Consider the following 23,876-nt stretch of genomic DNA (forward strand, 5'->3'; position numbering starts at 1 on the left):
AATAGCTGTCTATACTCAAACAATTTCAGGCTCTTACTCATATTAACGCTTAAATCAGAATGGAAGAACCATATCTTACTAGCCATGATAAAAAGAAGTCTTAGTTATTTCTCATTAAAATATTATTAATGCTACCTTTATACATTAATACCTGACACAAGGCTATTTGTAAAACTTCTTGGCGCTGGGAAAAATAAATGGCTCCCTATTCCTGTCTTCTTAAGACTACCACTTAAAGAGAGCTAATCCAACATAGGTCCCTTCTCAACTCCAGCGCACAGTATGCATGGCTCTTCAGTTAATCTAAACCCAGTATGTGGATGATCAGGAAGGCAAGAGAGTTTTACACCTTCCTAGCCACTAAAAATAAGTTAATTAATGGTGAAATTTCCATGTAACATAGGTAAAAATCTTTATACAAGGGAAAGTAATTTCAAAACTCAGCTGAGCCCATAACGTAATCCAACCACTGAGTAAGTGTACACAGGCTACTCTCCCTTAAGCCAAGCATCACCACATCCTGGTGTTGGAATCACAATGCTCCTTCATAGAGTTCAGCTTATACAATCCACCCAACACAGCTCAGTTATATAAGCTAAATGTACATGCATTATGACCCATATTTTCACTCAGAGATACCTTATTATTTCTCATGAAATTCACAGAAGATTGCTAAAATAACCAGCAAGGTACAAAAAATCTCCTTGGTAATGGCTAAGAGTTTTTGCCCTCAAACCAAGCCCTTTCTGATAAAGGTTCAAAAACCTTATTGTTTGACTTGAAGAGATTAATATTCAGACCAATCTTGATTATTCAGGTTAATAAAAGTGTATGCTCACAGGAACTTTTCTTCATGAAAAGTTAATTAGTGGATGTGATCAGCTTTTTAGCCTTATTAGTAAACTTAAGGTATTACTATCTTCAGTCCTTTGTTTCCACACTGTCTGCTAAGTCTTAGCTTTAAATAGCATATTATATATTATATAAAATAATATATATTTAGTAGTAATATGCAGGTTTACCTTTTACTACATACAAAAGCAATATTTAGAATGCACTTACCATAGACAGATGGAAAAATATCCAGTTAGACTAACGACTTAAAAAGAGGGATGGAACAACCACACTGGAGGATTCAAAGAATCTGACTTAAGAAGGCATTTAAGTATTTCACTTTTTTAAAAAAGTTTGTCAAATAGAAAATGAACAGAAAATGAGAAAAGTTACCAGTGCTCCACTGTTTTTATCCCCCAGCCTAGAAATATGGTAGAAATTATCCACGTCCTACTCTGCTTTTCAAAGAAGTCATGTCTGAAGGCAGAGGAAGAAAGAAATTTAAATATGGAGCCACTAAAATACACTGCTGTTTTTTGTTTTCTGTGTACAACAAAGATGAGGGCAAAATGTTATCAGACTCATGTTTGTATAGTGTGTCCCTATTTATGTCAAGGCACTAACATTATTTAAATGAGGCTTTCTGTATTTAATAGTGCAGTTTGTCCAACATATCCTTCGCTTGTCAGAGATAAATAGAATGCTGTGTTCCAGCACAAGAGAAAGCAAATCTGTTACTGCCGCGTTCTGGCTGCAGTCTATGTTTCTGAAGAGATACCAGCTATAAAAAGAAGTACCTATTGTTTCTACCAGGTTTTTCACACCATGTTGCTGGTTTCTCAGTAGAGCAGATCTCTTGCAAAGCTGAGAAAGACCAAGTCTCTGAATAACACTGTTAAGAGACCAATTAGCTTCCTATTTCCTTTGCAGCAGTCCTGAAATAGATTTTTTAAATAAGAAAAAAAAAGGAGAACAGATTTTTTCTTAAAACTCTCTTTCACTTTGGCCATTTTAAACAGAAGTTTTGGCTTGAACTTTAGCACAGCTTCAAAGAGAAGAATGCCTTTATCATCAACTATATCAGCTGTGAATTCCCCTGAAGGTCACTAGAAGAGAAAATAATGTAGACTCCAAGAAAAACCAAAGTTCAGATTTTTAGCCGAAGAAGATACAGTCTGGAAATTTTCTCTGTATTTCTGGAGTAGTACAAGGAATATCCAGAGCAAATATGACAAAGGCCATGTAGGGTAACCCACTGTAATAAACGGTTGATTTACAATGCTGAAATTCTTTGTCACTTGGTGTATTACAAAAAAACCTGCTTTGCTAGGTCCGACTATAACACCCTTCCTGTTCAGTACTGTCATCTCTGGGTATCTGTTTCTAGTCAGTGGAATATAAGAGCAGGGTTTAACTGTTGTAGGATAGGTATTCTGACAAAACATTTTATTTCTCAGCATTTCTGAACCTTTATTTTATTCACATAGCATTGTTCCCTCTGGCAAAAGCATAAAATCGAAATAAAGAGTAAATTCTACTAAGAGTAAAGCTAGTAAGTCTATTCAAACCACATAAAACCTTCAACTATACACTGTTGTGTTATTACAGATTTGTTAGTGGGTTTTGTTGGCAAATCCAAACTCCTAAAGGAACAGAAAAAAGACGAGGGGCATCTGGGCATGGAAAGCAGCCCCAGTAACTGTTTTGCCCAGTAACTGTTGGCAAAAGTGTAACAGTCACCAAGTGCAGCAGAGTAAAACAAGCAAATAAAGTGAAAAAGGAAGATAGTAAGTGGGTGAAGTAGCTAAAACAGGGTGATAATTTCAGAAATTTTCTCTATTTTGATGAAGTTTACCTCCAGTCATTTGTTCTAAAATGCAAATGAGATACATAGACTGAGCAGTCTTCAGTCATACAGGAAAACTGAGAAGCCAGCAGCACATTTCCCATCTCTACGCTTGTTGTGATACCCTACATTCAGAGGTCTGCTGGGTTGTCTGGCTGCTGCTTCGCTTGCCCACACACAAGCCATGTTCATATTACCATAAATGCATGCATTTTATTTCTGTTATGATCATCCTACAAGTCTTGTCAAGCAGGATACCCAAAAAGACGGTGACAGACACCAGTCCAACAAGTTACAATCAACAGGACCAAAGGAAAAATGACAACATTGAGAACTTGCACATGCAGCTGATGGGTATGATGAGCTATTGAAGCCCAGTGTTCAGGCTAATAGAAGCCAAGCTGAGGCTATTCAATCTAGATATCATTTAATTGCTAAACTCTTGGAGAACAGGATTGACTAGCTCAGAAAATCAGTCCGAGTGCTCTAAAAAAAATTCAAAACACTGTGTTTGGGCAAAGGTTGTCAGATGCAGAAATTATACAAAGAGTGATGAAATGAAACTAGAGTGATGAAAAGACAGTGAAAAAATCAGAAAGCACTAAAGAATAGTGGGGGGAAAAAAGGGATTCTAATAGAAAATAAAGCATTAAGGGCATCAACTGAACACCTCCTCCCAGGTCTCGGTCCCTCATATGAATTTTAGTGGTGCCAGACAAAAAAGGTATCAGAAAAAACACCAGTTGCAAGAAGTTGCTACTGCAGGGATGTGCAAAGCATGGGAAAGATAGGAATAAAAGATGTCTCTCTAAGTTATCATTTTTGATGCCCAAGCATGAGTTTTGGTGAAGATATTGGTCGGCAGTACAAGACAGACACTTGGATCTGCCAGAAAAAGGAGATGAAATATGAGAATGAGAAATATGTGATAAAATATGAGATACATGCCAAGAGCCTATCAACTCTGGGTGAAGAAGGTGGATGTGTATTCTTGGAAAGTGCAACTTAAAGTTTGCCTTGCTTTGTACTGTTCCCAAGGCACCCATTATAAACTGTAATGCAGCAGAGTAAATCTGCTCTTATATAACTACTTTAAACTATGAAAAACTGGTTGCCTTGAAATAATGTAAACATAAATAAAGGGCTGAAAGCAACTGAATAGAGACAACTTCAAATAAGACAATTTAGGAAGTCACAACCAGTGTAAAAGACTTACAGACTGGAACTGGGCTAGAATCTCCATCGTTACCACAGAATGATGTCGGTTGAGGCATTTTGATCTGTGGGGGGTTGACATTGTCTAGACACCTGGCACTCACCAAAGCCATTCTATCACTTCCCTCCTCAGCTGGACAGAGAGAAAATATAACAAAAAACTTGTGGGTCAAGATAAGGATGGGGAACGATCACTCACTAATTACCATCACAGGCAAAACAGACTCAACTTGGGGAAACCAGTTTTTTATCAAACCACAGAAAGGCAATGATAAATAAAACTAAATCTTAAAACACATTTCCCCACCTCTCCTGTCTCCCAAAGTTCAATTTCACTCCCAATTTTCTCTACCTCCTCCCTGCCAGTGGTACAGCAGGACAAGGAACACAGGTTGCAGTCAGTACATCACACATTGTCTCTGCTGGTCCTGCATCCTCAGGTGGAGGACTCCTTACACTCTGCACGTGCTCCAGCATGGGCTCTTCTCACAGGTCCTGCCAGAACCTGTGCACTGTGGGCTTTCCACAGGCATCACAGCCTTCCTTGAGCATTCACCTGCTGTGGCACAGGGTCCCCCAAGGGTCTGCAGGTGGTCTCAGCACCGCCATGGTCCCACATGGGGACAGCTGTCTCACCATGTTGGCACCACGGGCTGTGGGGGAATCTCTGCTCCAGTGCCTGGAGCATCTCCTCCCTTTCCTCCACTGACCATGGTGTCTGCAGGACTGTTCCTCTCACATGTTCTCTCTCTCTTCTGCTGCAGTTGCACAGCAACTTTTCTTCCGTTCTTAAATATGTTATCCCAGAGGCACTGCCACTGCTGATGATGGGCTCAGCCTTGGAGCCAGCTAGCATTGCCTCTACCAGACATAGATGGAACTTTCTAGAAGCTTCTGACAGAAGCCACCTGTGGAGGGCCCCCCTTCCCCTGTTACCAAAACCTTGCCATGCAAACCAAACACATGATCAAACAGTCATAACTTCTTTAGGTCCTTAGGGTGGCTGCTGTTTTGTTGGGCTGGTCATGCCTCTGTTCCTGACCAACAGGCAGAAAAACAAGGAGTGAGGAAGAACGGGGCATGGGCAGTACCTATAGCAACTGCATGAAAATGAGGAAGAATGCATGTCTAAATATGAATAATTCCTTGATTCAATGTGATGAGTTTTCTTTGTGCTCACTGATGCAGCTTCAGTTTATCAAAAGTGAAGAAAATTTTCTAATTTTTCAGGCACTTGCTTATGAATGTTGAAAGTAACATGTAACAAACATATAAGCAAGGGAAATTTGATCTTTTGCTTGAGATTCACACCAACACCTTATGTGCCGTTTGTTGAGTTTCTCCTTTCACATACAGCAATGCAGCATAATCAGTACGGGGTTTACTTTAGCAGAAATAGCTATTCAGCAGTAGCTCTTGATACATTTCAAGGCCAGATAACACAGCCTGAAGGTCAAGTTCTGACTTCTTGAAGCCTAATTTATTCAAGAGGAGACTAAAGTACTAGAGCTAGAAAATGGCCAAGCACTTTCTTCAATTGATGAAAAAACGTTTTTTTTTCCCAAAGGATTTCTGCCCACAGAAGAGGATTATGAGCAGAGTAGGGCACTAAACACTGCCAATTTCCTTGGTTACTGTATGAAGAATGTTAGATGTTCAAAGAAAGCAAGAAGAAACTGAAAAAAAACATATCAAAGATCTGTTCAAGAACTGGAGACAGAGAGGAGACAAAGTGCAACATTAATTGTACCACTAAACGCTGTCAAACTATACGAAGGACAAGTAATGACCAAGTGCATTAAACCACTAAGATTTTAAAGCTCTGTGCACTTACTACTCACCCTCTCTTGGGCACATACACACATACGTCTCTATCTACCCTCCATGGCAACTATGCAGCACAGTGCTTTACATTTTAAATTTCAAGACCACTCTGGAAAACCTGATTGCTTGTAGAGATTGGAATTCCAAAGGATAGAAAAAAACTCCCTTTCCCTGCCTGCACCTGAACCATAGGGACTGCTAACATTAGTCCCATTTTTACTTCATTTATACATGTGGGATCATTTTTGTACACAATAAAAACAGTAGCAAGTTTTACTGGCTTCATGCTAGTCAAAGCAGTAACTGACTGGTGAACCAATATATGATGACTACATCAGAATCCACTTTTAGGCACCTGCTTGAGTATAAGGAGTACATATTCATTGCAAAAATTGGTCTAAAATTATTTTCAAGGATAGTTTCAGATCTAGATTTATCTGGCCTATATCATAAGGAAGGGGATGAGTGCTGCAATGCCTTCCCTGGAGGAGGCTCTGTCAGTAGCTCTTTCCTAAACAGTTCCTGGACCTAACCAGAGATTTCCACAATGACAGAAAATGCTGGTCTGCCACCCTCCTTCTTCCCTATCATCCATCATTGAATCACTAGCCTCTCATCCTCTGTCACAAGCTGGTAACTTAATATCTGCAAGTACTGTACAACAGAAGACTGAATTTTAGGCAGTTTATTAATCCTTTCAGAGCTAACATGGAAGTTGTATGCTCCCTCAAGCAAGGATCTGAGATAGATACTTGTAAAGTTAGTTTCATAAAGTTTTAAGTATTAGAAAAAAGCAGGAATTCCAAATCTCCCTGAACAAACTGTAGCCATCCTAGCACATGTTAACTACACAGAGGTGGCATAGACCTTTCTGTAAACGCAAATCCTAGCTTGGCTTTATAGCAATCTTAAACATAAACTTTCAAAAAACACACTACCATTCTTCTGAATTCACTTTGGGTCTGTTCCCATCCCCACATATATTCCTCCTTCTCAACCTTCCTCAACTCTTTTTCTGGCACGAAACCTTTATTCAATTTGCAACAAACTCTGCAGATAAAGAAGTAGTCTATAGTCTACTATGATATTTTATCCTAGTAATTTATATCTAAGACATAATTCTGTACTGAATTGCCAGTCATGCCCATCATAATGATTTACCTGTGATTATCCCAATTACCTTCTCTCAGATCCCTCGATAATTCATTAAAGAAAATATTCCATTCTGAATAAAGATTTTGAATTCAAAAATTTCACCTCAACCGCCACAGTTTTTCTGACCACTGCTCCTTAAGCCTTTAAAAGTCTTTAAAGCCCACTCAAGTCCATCTCCCACTCTCTCCATCTCTAAAAAACCTCTCAGCTGTCTTCAAAACTTTGCTGGATGCTGCCTTATATTACTGAATTATAGAAATAATTTATTACTGTATTATAGAATCAAAGAATCCTAGACAGGCTTGGGTTGGAAGGGACCTTAAAGATCATCTAGTTCCAATCCCCCTGCCATGGTCAGGGACACCTTCTAGCAGGCCAAATTGCTCAAAGCCCTATCCAACCTGGACTTGGATTATATTATTTATTAATGCATTTATTTTATTTCTATTACTGTATGAAAGACAAAAAGGGCACTGGTATTGTTTTTGCATTTTTAAATTACTATTTTTCAAACTGTCCTTATGAAGAGATGTTTCATACATGAATGCTTGGTCTGCATCCAGTAATTTTATAAAAGGTATCCATTTAATGATACCATTATCATGTCACTTAAAGTGCCTTTTGTAAAATTCCTGGATTAGCATGCTGGCCTTTCATCTCAGGGATCCAAATGCAAAACTGAAAAATTACTTTCATGCTCTTAGGCTTGCAGACAGACATTACTAATTCTCAGTACAATTTGGCTTAAGTGACCATTTTTCCTTGGGGGAGGGTAAGTGCTGATTAAAGCAGCATGTGATTTTGGGCCAGAAAAATAGACGGAATAAAGATGCAAGAGCATCTTGAAATTTGCATGCTTACACCAGTCCTAGATTTGAGCAATCTAAAATCACATCTTCATTTTCTGATCAATATTTCTTCAACTTAAAAGACACAATACAATCTCTTCAAGAATTGCTGGAAATTATTCAGCTGCAATACATATTGACTATGTACACAAGGTCTTCTACTTGCTGTGTAATAAATCTAATAGACTTGTAGGTGTTTATATTGAAGAAATCATCGGTCTTTGATTGTAAAACAATGCCTTGAATGCATTATAACCTTTCAAATCTTATTGTTTTAACTACTTTTAGAGGAGTATGAAGTTATTAATACAAAAGATAAAAACATTTACTCTGAGCTGGATTAAGTATATGTCTAGTCTGTAAATACAATAAATCTGGTTTGATAGCACTCAATATACATAATTGCCCATGCTCATTAAGCGTGTATTTTTCCTATTTGTGTTACAAGACCCCTCGGAACCTAAACAAGGCCTCGTAGCTTTAGTTAAAAATGTATTATTTAAAAATAAAACACATCAACTGTGATAAGCACTTCACATCAGACTTTAAAACAGAAAGTATAAAGTAACTTTGGACAAAGTATATTAGACATTTTGAATGAAAATGACAAAACCTAAGTGCTCAAGAAGTTGGCAGAACAGTTGGATTAGCCTATTGACAATGCAAAATTTTACCTTTTGTGAGATGGAAAAAGAAAGACTTGCAATTTTAGCAGTATTGTGATTAAAATAAACTTCTTACACAATTACCTATTCCATGAATTTATGAAATAATTATTTTTAATGACTGATACTCTAAAACAGTATTTCATGAGCTAATGTTTAAGTTTCTCTTGTCTATACAGTGTTACTGTAAAAATCGTACTTTTCCAGGTCCTTCAAGTACAATAAAAAATAGAAATTGCACCACTTTAAGTCAAAGGTTCTAAAGCCCATGAGAAATATGAACAAATTTATAACATATGTCACCCCTTACCAGCATGGCTCTTTCCTGCCTACCTTCCTGCTTTCCCTTCCTCCAGTATTCTAGTTCTAGAAATGAAGGAATTTCTACGGAAATAACAAAGCCCATTCTATAGAGGGAAAAGATACCTTTAGAAGGAATTCTACATGCAGAGATATAACCACCACAAGCCTTAGCAAGCCTAGCAAATTTGGCACACAGTGAGACCTCAGTGAGGACACATGCCTTCAAGAATTTTTTGAAACAGTGTGCAACCCAATAGCTACCTACCTAAGGCAACACCCTGTGCTGCTTCCTCCTACTGCTTCCATTAATTTTACTTTGGGCTTACAAAGTGCATAAAGACAAGAAAAACCAATAAATGTTGGTAGCTAATTTGATAACAGCATGGAAAAAAATGAAAGAACATGCAGAAAATTATCTTACTGTGAATTTGTCAAAGAAATCTTGTATTTTCTTGGAGAATTATTATCTTTCAAAAAACATCAAAAAAGAAAAATCAATCAATTGAAATATACACTACATTTAAAACTGAGTTTCCCAGCCTTCTGAATGCTAGATTGAGCAAAGTTACACCTCTCCCCTCCCACACAGCACCAAGTACTGCTCTGTGCATACCAAAGGAGTCTAACACAACTACATGCTGCAAGAACAAAGACCTTCCTTCTCCTAACATACAATTAACAAAATCCAGACAAAAGTAAAATAACTATGACAACTGAAGATTGGAGCTTGGAAGGGGTGTTAGGGGGAAGAGAGGACTGGGAGGTGACCACAAGATTGAGAGGATGAGAGCTGAAAAGTTAAACCAACATATTTAAAGGAGTATTTTTGAGGAGTGTAACAGAGATACTGCAAACTGTTAGATAGCACTGTGTAAGAGCGCATCTTTCACGTACCTAATGTTAAAGTTACTACAACAGAAAAATAGTATATTATCGTGCTGTAAAACAGCAGCATGATCTAATCTGTACCAATCAAGCCCAATAAAACTGTATGTTCACAGGCTCCCCCTCCAACTCAAACAATGAAATAATATAAATGAGCACCATATATCCCAAATCAGTAAAAGTTATGTGTTTATATACTTCTTTAGACTTACAGGACTAATACCATAAATATGTGCTGCATTCCATGTAAACTGCTCATGAGAACCTTTTAATACTGTAGTAATATTTCAGTGAACTTTCATTTTTCACAATGCTGGTACATTAAAAGCCACTAAGTAACAGAAGTGTCTATTAACCATGAGTCAAGCACATTATGCAGCAATGAGGTTTTGAAAATATCTACACATTTACAAAATAAATCAAACTAATAAATAACTTACAGCTTGTTTGAAATAACTTCTCATAAGTTAATATATCTGGCTCAGCAGAGTCATATTTCTGTACTTCATTTCCGTGTGTATTTTTAACTTCACAGATACCCCCAGCGCATTGAGTTACACTAGGCAATCCTAGTGCACACAGTTGTAATCATTTTGCACTGCTTACACTTTTTACTGAGATAACAAAAAAAAAGGCAAGCTACAGTAGCTATGGAAAAACACTGTACAGTGTCACCCTCATTCCCAAAATACATGATGGGCCATCTACTATTAAGGCATTAGGCAGTAAAGGTCAGGAAAAAGTACATTGTATTTAAGGCTCATGCAAAACCTGTGGAAGCAGACTCCAGTAATCCTCTGTTAGGAACAGTATTGTAGCCTTCAACAGAGGCATATTTTAATGCAATCATGACACTTTAAAAACTACATTAATCTGTAAGAAAAATAATTTCCTGCACAAAGTACAAAATTATAGTAACAGAGAAAAGAGCACCAGTAAAAAAATTCAATTATGGACACATATATATTTATAAGCAAACATACATCACATAATGAACTCAAAAATTTCTACATTTATTAGAAAAGAAACATTATTATTACACTAGACATATTTTTAAAAAGTGAAAAAATAAATATAGTCATGTTTAAACATTGTTATCAACCCATACTAATGTCAGAATTAAAATACTGATTTAAATGCCATACCCTTTTCTGCAGAGTTATTGGCATAACTGCAGGCAATGTTACTCTTCTGGAAGACAAACTCATGTCTGCTTTTCACAGAACTTGCCAACCTTCATCCAGGTGATAACATGAAGCAAAACAAAGTAGTTAGCAATATTTCTTGAAACCTAATTCCTCATAACCTAAATACTGGAGAGTCAGCACAAAGAAAAGACTAAGGCTCTAATAAATGTCATTCCATTTATGTGAATTCAGCCCTACTCAAAGCCAATGACAGAACACACTGGGGTAGGACAAACCAGAAATCAACCAACCAAAGAGCTTGAAAACTTGTGTTCTGTCCTTGGAAATGCCCACACTATCTCCGGCTATAAAAATAAGCAGAACAACCTGCATTTCCATCACTCAGAGCTTTGTCTTTACTGTCAAAACAAAACCAAATCATTAAAGACTGCATTCTAACACTTCACACAGAATGGTTACAGTCTTGGGGCTTTTTCTCTGGCTTTTTCCAGGGAAACAAAATATTCTTCAGTGCCTCTGATCTTAGAGTTTCAGAAAAGTAACTGAGCATAAGAATAGATTTAACAAATCCATGGAGTTTAATTATATGATTCTTAACTACCTTAATTCAAAGCAGAAGCAAAACACCCCTTTTACTTTAAGTAATGCAATTACTACCTTTCCAATGCAACCAAGGCCTGAAAAAGTTGCACATAAAATGTTACAAGGAGTGAAATTTAAGACTGTTTTATCAACCCAAGTTTTTGATCAACCCCATTCACATACTTATTTTATGTATCAAATATCTGAATAACACATCTGTTTTCATTAACATGGTTTGACAAAGGAAATTTGAGTGTTTTCTTTCCTTCTTTGTCAAAAAAGGTAACATTTTGTATTGCTTAAATGATAAGGCAAGCTGTAATCTTTTTTTAAAGGTCTCATAATGCACTTAATAGCAGAATTTCTTTTTCTGCTGTTATGCAGCATGACTAAGCAATATTCCCATTGTAAACCAAGTTATTAAACAGATGACAGAACTGTGATATTGGGTATTTCTTTTGTAATTCTTGACCAAGCAATTCCCATCAGAAAAATTGCTTATTGTAGCCAAAGATTGCAGACATTTTTAAAAAAATATTTGTATTAAGTATTCATAGTGTTTTGAACAATAACATGTCAGATATGCAGGCTACTGAATTTCACAGGCAGTCACTGCAAGTATATTATTGATCATACATCTGATGTACAGGTCCTCAAAGTATTCAGGACTGATTCAGTAAATATTACAATAATCCATACTATATTTCAATAATAAATATATTAAAATAAAATATAATATATATATTATATAATAAAATATATATTTCAATTAAATATATTTCATATTTATCTGGTTTTTACCCCTCAGTAACTGGAAATGAGCACACTCTGTAGTAATACCATAGTATATAGAAAAGAATCTCATCTCCAAGACATAAGAAACTGTACAATGACAAGTTAAAAATAAACAATTTTATTTCATGTGATATTCTGATTTGAGTTTTCCAAATCCTAAATCAGTACTTAAATCCTAAAATCAGTACTGCTGAAGTAAGTTCTGTTGGTGAACAAGAGGAGCAAACAACACAAATACAAAAAATACAGCTCCCTCCAAAAACGAAAACCCGCGTTGCACTGGCATTTTACCAACAGCTCTCAAATAGTAATGAAATACTGCCATGGAATAGGAAGTAAAGATAAATATTTTCCTAAAATTACAAAACCTGTTGTCCTTGATTGAGACACACAGGATGGAAAAAAAACTGATAAGAAACTGATTACAAGCCACAAAAAGAATTTCTTTTTGGAGACAGACATTTGATCCTCATTGTTAGCTTTAAAACAAGAGCTTCTAATAAAACCATAAACCAATTAAAATACAGCATTATTATTAAATAACCCATTTCCTTGCCTCATAATAAAGGCTCATTTTTAAGTTGGACTCCTTTTACCTTCAGTTTATAGCAGTTCAAGATCCATAGCAACTGATCTTTTAGGTTTAAGGTATTTATTTCATTTTATTTTTGTATAACTCCAATATCTTTATGATTGTTTTGATAAAATAAAAAAGTATTTCTAAGATCAAGTTTAAAGTGTTAATTATGTAACATTTGGAATTAACATCCTTATCTACAAGAGATAGCTATTATAAATGTCAAGTGTTTGCAATTAGGTTTTTACCTTTCAGGCACACAGTTTTTATTTCCTGTGGGAGCATGTTTTCAAAATTCTATAATATAGCTCCAAAATTTTGCTGTAAGAGTCAGATAAAAACTTGTGGTATCAGAGCCCCTTCCCATAGGCATTTACTCAAGGAATATTAGGCATGCTTATATTTGCAGCACCAGGACAAAAAAACCTCCCTCTACTCTTTTTCCTTTGGATCTTACGAAAAAATGTTCAGGCAATAGTGACTGCAGAACTTGCAGCATTGCATTAGTGACTTTACCAGGAAAGAAACAAAAATAACCCAAGCCACTTTTACCCCTGGGTACTGAAGGTCCTTGGCTTTTGAAAGCATGTGCAGCTTTTTGCTCTATGAATAAAATTGACCCATTTGTCTGCAAGGTGAAGCAAAGGCTTATTTTCTTCAGTGAAATTATCTGTATTGTATCTTTTCCAATCACATGAACAGACCAGACCCATTCAGAAAGTAAGCAAAAACTTAAGTGTTGAATTTGACTTAGTAATAAAAATCCTTCAAATAATGATTAGGTTTTAAGTAACAATATTACAGTAATTTATCTATACTAGTGAAAATAAACATGGTTGCACCCAAGAGTACTAAAAATAACATTAAGGAATATTTTCTTTTCTTAAATTTCACAAGCACACATTTAAAAAACTTAAAGTGCAAGTAAACTTCTAAGTGCAAGCCTTGCAGAATAACTTCACCATGTGAAAGTCAAGAGGAGCTCTACTAATAAATGTGAGATACAGAAAGGCTACGAAAGCCAATTATGCCTTCAGGGAAACATATACAACCACTCTTGTTTTTTCCCCCATAGATAAAAGATTTCACGTGTTCATGGCAGGTCTGCAAGGAATTTTGCTGGTGCTGGTGGACAGGAAGGAAATCAGATCCAGCTCACTTGCTTGAGAGCTCTGTAAAATGACTATGTTTATGCAGCTTTTCACTCCTATTTTTGTCACTAAGCTACCAGATACAGTTGTGAAAACATTGTGCAGATACTTTTTAGATACTTCAAAATACAAATCACTTCTACTTCTTGCCACTTAAGAAAGCATGACTAAATGGAGTGGGCAAGAATTGAAATGCCCTTAGTAAATTAGTAACTCCAATAAGGGTTTTATAACAACATATGGAATAGAGATATCCTGCTAGAAGAAGAAGGTCAGTGATGTCCTTAAGGCACTGAATATGGAGTCACAAGAGCTGATCTATTCCTAGCTCTGCCAGATATAATGCAGGAATGTGAGCATTTATAGGTAACAAGAGCAAATCAGACTCAGCTTTTGCTTCTGTAGATGGAAAAAAACCCAAAAAACTAGATAATATAAATCCAGTAAGGTTTATAAACGTTTTTGATGCTATTTTTTGTACTCGTCTTTGAGCTAAGGCAGAAGTTTATTACACAAGACCAAGATAAATCAGGTAAGTTATTCGTGGTGCTATTTGCCCTTCCTTGTGTGAGCACTCCTGTCTGCCTGGCACAGTCACTTTGTCTCTTGAGCAGAAGAGCCCTTCAATATGTGACCATAGAAACACACAGGGGGTGTTTTTTGCACAGGTACATTTACATACATACTCGACAAATAACTACTTACTTTAAAACCACCCCAGAAAAGAGAGGTTTCAAAGTGATTGAGTTGTTGTTTTTCTATTCATATAGTCCTTTACACAAAGAAAACTAATAGGTTTTAGTCTTCACACAGAGCATACAGTACACCCTCTTGGAGGGTCAATAAGGACTGGTACAGATGCAGTTGCACTAAAACAGACTTTATTACCTGTAAAGCAACATAGACGTTGTTTGAGCCACAAGGAACATAAGTTCTTCCATCCTCACCAATTTTCCTCACAAACTTGGGGGATCTTAAAGCACCGTTACACATGCTCCTTGCAAAGGTTTTCAGATGCCTATTTTTGCAATCAACAGGTTCAAACCTGATAGAAAAGCACACTGACGAAGTCCTGTCAGCTGAATTATTTAAGAAAACTCTTGTATTGCATGGGCTTCCCTCTTGCTACACAGCAGTAAATTCTAGCAATTATGAGAATAAATTCTTGCGAACTTCCAGCCTGTTTCTCAACAGCTGATACCATTTCTGTGCCGTTATCAAGAGCTTGCAGCTGTTCACAAACACCAAGTCTTAATGTAATCAGTAACAGGAGTTATCATAACATAACTAATATAAAAAGGCTATTTATAGCCCAAGAATGCAATTGAAAAATCCCACTCTGATCACAGGACAATCTAGTGTATATTGATTTCCTGTGGATATAACATCAAGCAAAGAACCTAAGACAGACCTACCAGTATGCTGTATAAGCATATCAAAACCAGGCAGGAACACCTCATCAGTATCCTAATTAGAAGCACAGGCACACCTCTAAGATAACCGATATACGTTTCTCTCTTGAGACTTAAGTATTAAATATGTACACTACTGGGCTAAAATATGAGCTGATTAGCTGCAAATGAATGTTCTCTGACTGAAACAGGAGAAAAGCAACTTTATGTTGTTACTAGAGCAGAGGTCTAATTTCTTCTCTCTCTTAATTTCTCCTCCCACAACTGCCCTTCTTGAAAGATTTTTGTTGGCCTGATTAGCATTTTTTTTTTTTTTTAAATCTTCCCATTTGAGGTTACTCCCATCAGGACTAAAACATGAGAGGCATGCTTAAATATCCTGTCTTGAAAGTCTCTCTGTTCATTCCCAAATCAAGAGCAGTCAAAAAAGTTTGAATGTTTGTAGAAGTAGCAGCTTTAAATATGCTGAAGACAAACATGAAGAACATGGCCATTGGTCAACTGTTATCTTCCACTTATCATTGCCGAATTTGACCACTTGCAAATGCCATCTTGTCAGTAGGAATAATCAACTGCTAGAAAAGTTTGGAAACTCTGAGCCCTGAAATCCCCGGCTGGAGGCTGTATCAGTTACTGCCTCTGCACACACACAATAAGACATCAGCACGAATTGTCCATAATGGGATGCACATCCACTGCTTGGCTATCAGCGCTCCTGCTATACAAGCACCAACAACTATTATCCTAAAGATAGTCAACTAAGTGATCTGCAGATGTTAAGACACAGATATAAATTGTTCTCTGCTACACAGGGTGTTAAGAAGGGTGAGAGATCTCAGGGTTCTTGTCAGTTTCTCTGCATTTTATTCTGCAAGGGAAACTGAAAGCAGAGAATGAAGCATGATATCAGCAGGCATCTTAAAAAAATGAGTCCTTTTCCTGTCCTAACAGTGACATCTCAAATGGATCCAGATTACAACTCGAGCTTGATCTCTTAATTACACTGCAACAGCATAAAGATTACCACTGCAAAGAGTTAAAAAGAGCATGAAGCAAAAATCATGGGGAAACAACCACACTGTACCAGTGGCTCTGGTATTATCACGTGAAAGAACAAGTCCTCAGTTATCTATTGTAAATAGATACAAGAAAATATGAATGTATAAAGAGTATTAAATTATTTTATCAGTCACAAATATTCAATACTACTCTACATGGATGATCAAGTTAATTCCACCTGGTGAAAACTGACCAGGTTCAACAGCGGTGTTTTTATGGAGGCATGGGGCTTTTTTTAATATAAAATCTAAATTATACTTATTGTGTCAACATTTATGCACAGAAGTAGGACAGGAATATGCCTCTGCTTGTTTCTGTAGTTCTCAAGCTCTTATTTGAAAAGATAATAACTCAGAACATCAGAAATGCAGCAATCCAAGGATATGCTAAAAACTGCACCAAAACTCCTAGTAAAAACTGATCTGAGTTTGAGCTCCATTCTTCCATTAATGCCTCAACACTAGAATAACTAAGTTTTATGATGATAAAATCATGAAAATTCAGTTGTCTTACACACTTTTTAGTGAATTACAATGTATGGTAAAGTATCTTGTATTTTCTCTTTCTGATGCACACCTTTTCATTCAAAAGGGGTTGTAAACCTTTATTAGGAATCATCTAAGTTGTCAACTTTACTAAACCTGTAGCATTTTAGTAATTTAACTATTAATCATTGACCATCCTAGTCACATTCAATGCAACTATAAGCTGTTATATGATATAAAAATAGCAGTAGCTGATATAACCAGGTATTTAAAATACTGGGCAATGAGACAACAAAAGCAGACCAGAACAGAACTACAGAAGTTTTGTAAGACCAGAAAAGAACACTGAGGAAAAACAAAATGAAGAAAAAAAACCCACACAAAAATACTTAAGACTTGATCTAATTTTATTAATATTACTAAACACTATTCTGATTAATCTCGACTGTGTGTCCCAGGAAGTCAGAGGGGAACATGTATCTGTTTTGATCAAAGACAGTTCAGACAATGGTCTCTAAAAGGAAGATGCCAATAGTGTTCTGCTGTTACAACACTGACCTCTTGCATCCCCTCCTTACCACAGCATCCCTTACAGACAATGCCATCAATGAGAAGAAACATCAGAAAAGATTTGTCAATAAAATATTTATTTAATCATGGATCTGTCTATAGAAGGTATGGAGTGGCTACAAAATGACCCAAACTTTTCAGTTCTCCAGTCTAACCTTAAATAAAAGTACCCATCCCTGGAAGCAATTATAAATAAAAAATTGTGTTAGCATCTATCACATCTCATTTCCATCTAAAAATTATGAGGATTCAAGCTCCATTCATGAGAGTTTAATATTTTAATGTCAAATTCAATAAAAGTCAAAATTCATTAAAAAAAGTAAATTCATCAAGCTCATCAGCATTAGAGAAACAGTTCCCTGCAGTTCTACCTGGCTTTAACTGACAAGTCTCTTGGATATTCAAAGTTGATACTATTTGTATCATTATCTGTTCTAGACACCTTGTAATGATACAGAGACCAAATGCCAATATGCCAGGTAGCCAATGAAGAATTCAAGAGATAAATATTAAAGGTTCACTTTTTGGAAAAATTATGGTTCACAAATTTAGAGAGGTTTTTCTAGACAAGCTATTAGATCTACTGCAACATCACAGAGGCTTCTTGTTCAAAATAAAACTTCCCAAAGAGCACAGATGAGGCAGTTTCTCGTACTGAGAAAACTACATGAAATGATAAGTAACTTCAGGTTTGACTTTTAGGCTGATGAATCCAAAACAATCAAAATCCAAAGGATTGTTAAAACCACTCCAATCTGAGAAACATTGGCAAAATGTCTACCAAAATCTTTGACAGCAACAAGCTTGCAGAGGTAATATCACAGTAACCACAAAAGTTAGAGTGCTTTTGTTTTCTTGCCTATTAGAATGGGAAAAAGAGAAAAAGAAAAAAAAAAAAAGCTATTTTTGTGAACTTAGAATGTTTACAGTCTTAATGTTTACAGTCTTTGGGTTGTTTTTGGACAGTAACAAAGTGAAAGAAAACATTGAGGGTTGATGTGAAGTTTGACAGAAAGCAACTAATTTCAATGTAAAGAAGTAAAATACAAAAAGAAACAAACAGGTGATTATTCTGAAGTTTCCCCAGGCTGATGTATCAGACAGCTCATGATAGGGCACCTCCAGTATAAACTGGGCGGTATTCCTGACTGCTAAAACAATAAACTGTTCAACCTTGCTTCCTGATTTTCACCAATGTAGACAAGTGACTTTCTGTCACAGTGTTAAGATGACTGGTCTAATTACAAAGGTACCTGCATTAAAATAGCAAGTGTTAATAGAGCTCTAAATAATTCCAATCTACTGTAGTATCAATAAATCTTACCTTGGCGGGCAAGTACCACCATAAAAATGAAGAACAGAGCACAGGAACTGGAGCAGACAACCAAAAGAAACATCACAAAAAGGAATCCAACTGAATCCTTTTTTGCAATTCTTATATTAGAGACTTAATTGAGTTCTTTAAGTTGGTTCTGTACAAAATGTTTTTACTGTTAATCTATAAACTGGTTGGAAGGACTTTTGCCGTTCCCTTCCGACTTTAAAATCCTAAGGTTTTTTTGTGTAATTTAAGGGAAATGCATAAGGAAAACTGATATATGTTTAGAGGCTGAAAAGAAGAAAATATGTGAGAACTGATAAAGGACAACATGTGCAATTGTCTCCAGCTTGGAAGGAAATCTGGTAAGAAACACACTGACTGGAATTACAGAGTAAATTAAAGAAATGCCTCTTCTGGATGGAAAAAATTGTCTCAACCTTTGGAAATTGATTAGAAATCTATGAATCATTGCATTTCAAAGAATCCCCTTTTTGTTTTTTCACTGTTTGAAAGTCAAGAGTAAACAGACATTTCAGCCAAAAAAATCTGTCATGAAAACATTTAAATACCAAAGACTTAGCCCTGTATGTCTGCTAGTAGAATTATATGCAGTTTTGAAGAATGAGGCTCCAAGCAGACATATTAGAAGACCTTGAACTATAGTTGCAAAAAAATAAATGGTACTCCAATTACAACAATCAATGTTCAATATTATTCATAAACTTACAACAGCACACATTAAAAAAAACCCCTGTTCTTTAACATAAAGTTCCTGTCAGCTCTTCTCTGTCGAAGAGTTTTACATGAAAATCTTTATGAATACAAAAAGCAAAGTCAATTCCACTACAATCACATGTATTTGACGTCTCTATAGAACTGACTTCCTGGAAAGAACATTGTGGGAGTATATTTGTATTCTACATGATAAAAATATCTACTTGTTTAGAGCATCAAGAAAGATAAAAGAGGCAAGGTAAAATATGAGATTTTCTTCACCTTGAGATTTACTTGAGTTTTATTTTTGCACTTCTAATTTAATTTAAAGAAACAAGGCACTAATTACCTTGAACTACTTTTGTCATGAAACACTTACTGGCTTATCCTTGAGCAGGGCAAGAACTGTCACTGCAGTGCAAATATTCAGGTTTTGTTTTCAGAAAGCATTAAAAACTAAGCTTCCATAAATCTACAGTAACCTCTTCTTAATTCATTTGACCAAAGACAACAAGAACAGAACAAGTTTTCTTACAACTCATATTTTTCCCCACTAATATTTACTTTGATCAAAATTAAAAGTAGTGCAGTGTTTTATATTTTCAGTTCCTTGTAATTTCTTAAAGAACACAGGCTCTGACACACAAATAGATTTTCCATAAAAGTTCATCAATTCCACCTAATAGCAGCAGATGCTTGATTCCTCAGAGGAAGGCAACATTTCTCACCATCCACTAAATTGACCATGCTGTGCTGGACATGAGGGGGAAGATGGCTCTTTTGGCCTATTCAAAGTCTCCCACCCTGAAATTATCTGAACACATTTCATAGAATCAGAGAATCATCAGCTTTGGAAATACCTTAAGATCATCCAGTCCAACTGTCAACCCAGCACCATCACTGTAACCCCTACATCATCACCCAGCACCAGATGCAGATACCTCTGAAACACCTTGAAGGATGGTGACTCCACCACCTCCCTGGGCAACCTACTCTGATGCTCAATCACCCTAAAAGTGAAAAAAAAATTTCAATTATCTAATCTGAATTTCCCGTCTCAGCTTAAGAACACATCCATCTGTTCTCTCACTGCAGGCACCGTAGAAGAGACCAGCCCGCACCTCATTCCAACCTCTCTTCAGGGAGCTATAGAGAGCACTGAGGTCCCTCCTGAGACTCCTTGTGACTAAAGAAGCCCAGCTCCCTCGGCCACTCCTCACAAGACACATTTTCTTGATCGTTCATGAGCCTTGCTGCCCTTCACTGGACACTCTCCAGTACCTCCATGTCTTTCTTTAAAGTGAGGAGCCCAGAACTGGACACAGCACTCAAGGTGAGGCCTCACCAGTGCCAAGCACAGTCCCTGGCTCTGCAGGAACCACTATTCCTGATACAGACCAGAATTCCCTTGCCTTCCTGGCCATCTGGGCACATGCTGGCTCGTGTTCAGCTGCTGCCAACCAGCACCCCAAGGACCCTTCCCACTGGGCCACTTCCCAGCCACTCTGCTCCCAGCCTGTAGCACTGCATGGGGCTGTTGTACCCTGAGTGTAGGACCCAGCACTTGGTCATGGTGAACTTCATAGCCCTGGTCTGGCCCACCGATCCAGCCTGCCCAGGTCTCTCTGCAGGGCCTTCCTGCCCTCCAGCAGATCAAAATCTGACTCAGTTTCTCATGGTCTTTGAATTTGTTCATGGTAGGCTCAAATCCCTCACTGAGAACATCAGTAAAGATGTTAAACAAGACTAGGCTGAACACTCTTCCCTGGGGGCCCACATCTAGTGACTGGACACCCATTGGATGCAGCAGCACGATTTACCACCACTCTCTAGCCTGGCCATGCAGATGGTTCTCAACCCAGGGAAGAGTGCACTCGTCTGTGCACTGCCAGCTTTTCTGAATTTTTCAGTGAAAGGGTTGTTAAGCACTGCAACAGGCTGTCCAGGGAGGCAGAAGAGTCACCATCACTGGCAGCGTTCAAGAAACTGATGAACATGGCATTAGTGCTCTTGTTAATTGAACATGGTGGTGTTCAGTCAAAGGTTGGACCCAAGGATCTTGGAGGTCTTTTCCAAACTTAATGATTCTGTGATTCAGAGATATAAATAAATCCCTTCCAAACTGCAAGGGGGGAAAAGAGATGGACAGCTGTGTTGGTGTTGGTGAGGCAGACCGAATAATGTTCAGAGACACAGACATACTACTTCTCAAGCACAGAGGCAAATCGCTATTCTGCTACGTGGCTTTGACCAGTTTGCTTTTATAAACTTATTTTCAGTGAGTCAGCCCCACAAACATGCTGTTCAAGCAGCATGTTCAACGTTTTGAGAGGCTTATGATAAAAGATCATCAGAAGACAGTAAGAATTTCAGCTTAGAAAAACAAGAATTCAAAATAATGTTAATAATCTATTTTGAAGTAGAAAGATTTCAGATGTCACAGGTGCTATGAATAAAAGAGAAGATATTCATGACAACTTCTTTCTTCTACAGAACCAGAAAATCTTTTTCAGAGAGAAAAACAAGACAGAAGAGGCATCTTTTTTTTTCTCTTTTAGAAACACCCATTTTGATAATAGTTACCTACAAGACATAAGTAGAAATTCACTCTGCAATTTTTCTTCCCTATGCTTGAAATTAAAAGCACAGCAGAAAAAGAAACTAAATCAAAAGCAAGCAATCTAAAAGAAGAATCACTGAAAACATATGTAGATCATCAGAGAGGCAACAGAAAGAATTCTGGCAGCTGTCAACGCTATGCACAAAAAAAATTCTTAAGAGTAGCTGATTTCTCTTAAGAGTTAGTAAACTATCAAACTGTAACAGTAATATTCATGAATTTTTTGTATACAGATATGTATTTGCACACAGAGCTGCTATAAAGTTGGCAAAATAAGGACGGGGGTAGAAACACCACATTTCCAAGCATGGTTCCACAGCCACCTGTGGGAAGTCAAAGTCACCGCCAGTTTACTTCTCTTTGCACATCTGCTTAGCATTCCCTCTTTTTTTAAACCTGAGTAATTTTATTAACCTATTAGAAGACTTCAACCTGAATTTCATGGACAAAAGTTTAATTTAACAGCTGTCATTTGACCTTAACTTTAATAATTTTAGAAGAAGAATGTAAGAACAATCATGCTGAATCTGACAAATGGTCTGCTTGGCCTAGTATCATTTCCCCTGCAGCGGTCATAAACAGACACCTAGGTGACAGAATCCATAGTCTTGTTAAAATGCCTCCACAAAAGTAACAGGAATATTCCTCTTCATTTTTCTGGTAGCTGAAAAACAGGTCAGGCCCTCCAACAGAAACCAGCATTATGTTGGCTCACTTCTGTCAGGAAACCAGTTGTTCTTCGTTCCTGCTTTTACCAGTGAGAGCACTACATTCTTAAATGAAAATCCAGAAGAAATGGAAGGAGTGTGAGCAGAAATCATCACAAAAAAAGTACACATGAACCTTTATGAAGAAGCAGAAGTGATATGAAAGTGATATGAAAGATAGGAACTTCAACTTCTGGAAGACTGAAGCTAACACTTAGCTGGTTTAACTGATCAGGCCTGTCAGTAATGTTAAACATGACTGGCCACAAAAGAAGTTGACTTTTGAGTGTTAAATCATGCCTTCCAGTGTCAAGTCCAAAGATTACCACCATTACTGCAATTTAGGTCTGCAACATGACTAATTTCAACTATCTTTTAAAAAACATGACTTTTACTCCTTTTGTTCTGAAAGATAGTATTACCAATTCAGTGGTTTTCCTGCCTCTGCAGAGACAGTCAATGCTTCCACCTTGTCCAAGAAGACAAAACTAGAACAGTTTTATCCCACTGCATTAGCAACATTCACATGCACACTGACCAGCAATGCTTCAGATTAGTATTGCTCTTGTAGGAGAAGAACTAAAAGCAGTAACAGTAGTCCAGAAAGACACCACAGCTTATAGAGAGGCACATGGTGTACATGCAAAATAGGGCAAGATTGAACCAGGGCAGTTTCCCAGCCACATACATGTTTTTCACTGGAGAAGTGAGGAGAAAGTTCCTCCTTAAGGCGCTAGCCACAACTGGGCTAACAAAGTTCTATGGCAGCTGCACAGAAACACTGTGGCAGGTTAGCTTCAGAACAGTTAATACAACTACAAGAAACTTCAACCTCCAAGCATACTCTTCACTCAAATCTAAATACTGAATAACCAGCACCAGTTTAAGTCCTTACACCTCCAATATCACCCTTAAAACTGTTAAAACAGGGATCATCCAGACCACCAAAACAGAGTGTGTGAAGGACGGAGTACGGTTAATCCCACTGATGTTCCCTGTCAGAACTCTTTCCAGTCTCAAGAGGAGAGAAGAGAATGAGACAGGTAAGTTTTCAGAGTGAAGCTGATCTTCAACACCAGCAATCTCTATTAATTGGAAACTCTGTGTCTGAACAGTATTGCCAGGTCTTTCTGCCCACTCAGATCTTTCCCTGGCTTACG

The 23,876-nt window shown here is 37.1% G+C and overlaps 1 protein-coding gene across 1 annotated transcript in view; it reads right to left on the reverse strand.

Moving 5' to 3' along the window:
- Positions 1-23,876, reverse strand: part of GRB14 (growth factor receptor bound protein 14) — a 59,755-nt gene that overhangs the window by 32,952 nt on the left and 2,927 nt on the right. The gene's annotated exons all lie outside the window — the stretch shown is intronic.

This window comes from Pseudopodoces humilis, chromosome 8 (assembly GCF_049639895.1).
Source record: "Pseudopodoces humilis isolate 2021_Gansu_Grassland_sample_001 chromosome 8, ASM4963989v1, whole genome shotgun sequence".
In the NCBI taxonomy this organism is placed as follows: Eukaryota; Metazoa; Chordata; class Aves; order Passeriformes; family Paridae; genus Pseudopodoces; species Pseudopodoces humilis.